The 2,318-nt window shown below is 57.0% G+C and overlaps 1 long non-coding RNA gene across 1 annotated transcript; it reads right to left on the bottom strand.

Moving 5' to 3' along the window:
• LOC307110401 lies at window positions 1–2,000 on the bottom strand. The gene is made up of 3 exons (XR_013814439.1): window positions 1,883–2,000; window positions 1,626–1,682; window positions 1–1,219 (listed from the first exon to the last, which is right to left on the bottom strand). It is a non-coding gene; the product is annotated as an uncharacterized lncRNA (long non-coding RNA).
• Between the last annotated feature and the right edge of the window lie 318 nt (window positions 2,001–2,318).

Genomic DNA, 2,318 nt, shown 5'->3' with positions numbered 1-2,318 from the left:
AGCTGTCAATGCAGCCCTAAAATTAGCCCCAACAGGAATAGGGAGGGGGCCCTGGCCCAGGCTTCAGGCTCCCACAGTGAGGGACTGAGCCCACACCTCACTCAAGGCCAGAGAGGTCAGCCCGAGTCCTGGCAGTGAGCCTGCCATGATGCTGGGTGGGAGAATCACAAATGAGTACGGACACATTTCAAGAGGGGGATTGAAGGAAGGCGCCCTCTACCAGTTGCTTAGCCCTGAAGTGACTCCCAGCCTCCCGCTTGTCAGAGGCCTGGGAAGGACCAGGGAGGAGCCTTGCTATTTATATTCTTCTAGACCAGGGTTGGGGGCCAGCCTGTCCTTCCAAGGCTGAGTTGGATAACCTTATACCTTGGCACCACTGCCAAGCACAGAGGAGGAGACAGGAGGCATAGCAGCCTTCTGTGAGAGGGCTGGAGACATGGGGACAGACCCAGGGCCAGCCCCCTCCCACTCAGGAAGAACAGCTCTGCCCACGTCCCTCCCATCTGCCTTGGTGCTCTGCGCATCTCACTAAATGCAGACTCTGATTCAGAAGGTCTTGGGTGGGGTGTGAGAGGGATTCTTCAAGGTTCTAACAAGGTCCTAGGTTGGTCTGCAGACCACACATTGATCATGAATCTTACTTCCTGGCCAGCCTGGGTGGACCCCAGACCAGGCCCCCTATCTTTTGTCCACAGGTCATCCCCAACCCCACCCCAGTAGATCTGGCATAGGTGCATGTGATCTCGGGAGCGTGCGTGAATGCACGAGTAAAGCAGCAGCAAGGATGAGTAGGCGAGGGAGGAGTTGTGCACAAGGATTCAGAGGGTGTGCAGAAAGCAGGTGGGGAGAAGGCAGGAGACAAAGGCATGAGTCAGATCAGCCTGGGCTTGAATCCTCACTCTGCCAGGCCGAGCTCTGACTTCCTCTCTGTGAAATGAGTGTGTACTAGGTGCTTCCTGAGGCTGCTGCTATGAGGAAGAAATGTGACCGTGCATACAGAGGAGCTCGCCCAGGGCAGCCTGACATATGGTAGATGCTCTGGATGTGAGCTGGTCCTTTCCTCCCCTCTTGACTGACCTGCTTGGCCATCTGGGAATGGCTTCAGGCCAGGCTGTTGCCGCCAGTTCACTGGTTAGGAGGAGGCATCTAGGGAGGAGGCATCTGGGGAGGGCCGGGGACAAGCAGGGGCAAGGTCAGTAGGGCGGAGTTGGAGTCACGGCTGAGAGGACAACAAAAGAAGAGAGACATCCAGGCTCAAGGCCTGGCCCACTGCCCCTTGGGTGGGCCCCGACAGGAGACACTGCAAGACTAGAGATGCCCCCATCTCAGGAGCGGCAAGCACCCTGTTTCTCAGGGAAACAAACACCCCGTCCCTGACTCAGCCTTCAGCTATGCCAGGCACGTCAGCCCTCATGGTTCTCTGCAGACTGTGCCCACTGGGGGCCAAATCTCCTCTGGGCTGGGCTGGCGATCCGTTAGGCCGGGTCTTTGGAAGTTCCCGGTGACTAATTTTCTCTTCCTCCACCCATGACCCTAACCTTGACACTGGAGCTGGGGTGTCCCTGACACTGGGTGGCTCCCAGCACGGGCATCTGTGAGGCATCAGTAGGCAGACCCTTACTTACCAGGCACATTTGCTGCCCGAGTCCCTCCGAGGGTAATGAGCTGCCTCCTGTGGGCCTCTGTAAGAAAGTGGAAAGCTGCCTTAATGGACAGTCGTCTCTCCTGGGCCCCAGAGTGAAGGGGCATTCAGATGGAAGCCCTGGGATACCAAGAAGCAGGTGCCTGGGAATGGAGCACAGGACACACTGCTGGTGAGAGCAGGCTAAAGGTGGGAGACCAGATTATCGCACTGGTGGGTCCAGATAGCTCCTGCATTCACCTTCTTCATTTTCCACAGGAGGCTCCTAAGGCCAAAAGAGGGACCTCGCCAGGCCAGGGTCACCAGGAGAAGGGGCATAACCCATCCCAGGCACTGACCAGTTGCTGGTAGAGCTTCCAGAGGAGGCTGTGAATGACTCAGGTTCTGGCGCCCCCATGTGGCCCAAGGGAAGAAAGACGGGGCTGTGCAGAGAGCGTTGGGAAACAGGTTCCTTGGGTGGAATGGTTCCAATGTATGAAGGCATCCCTCCTGGGTAATAGGAGGAGGGTACTCTCCAGTTACACAGCCCCTGTCCCTACTGATCACAATCCAATACACCCCTCCCCCACCAGACCGGGAGCCTCCAAAGAGCAGGATGGGGTCTGATCCATCACATCCCTCGGGTGTGCCAGGAACACATTGTGAAGGTTTGAGGAAGTGGTTTGAATTGAATTAA

Source organism: Cnephaeus nilssonii (assembly GCF_951640355.1).
Source record: "Cnephaeus nilssonii genome assembly, chromosome: 13".
Lineage (NCBI taxonomy): Eukaryota > Metazoa > Chordata > Mammalia > Chiroptera > Vespertilionidae > Cnephaeus > Cnephaeus nilssonii.
This window is presented reverse-complemented; position numbering and strand designations above follow the sequence as displayed.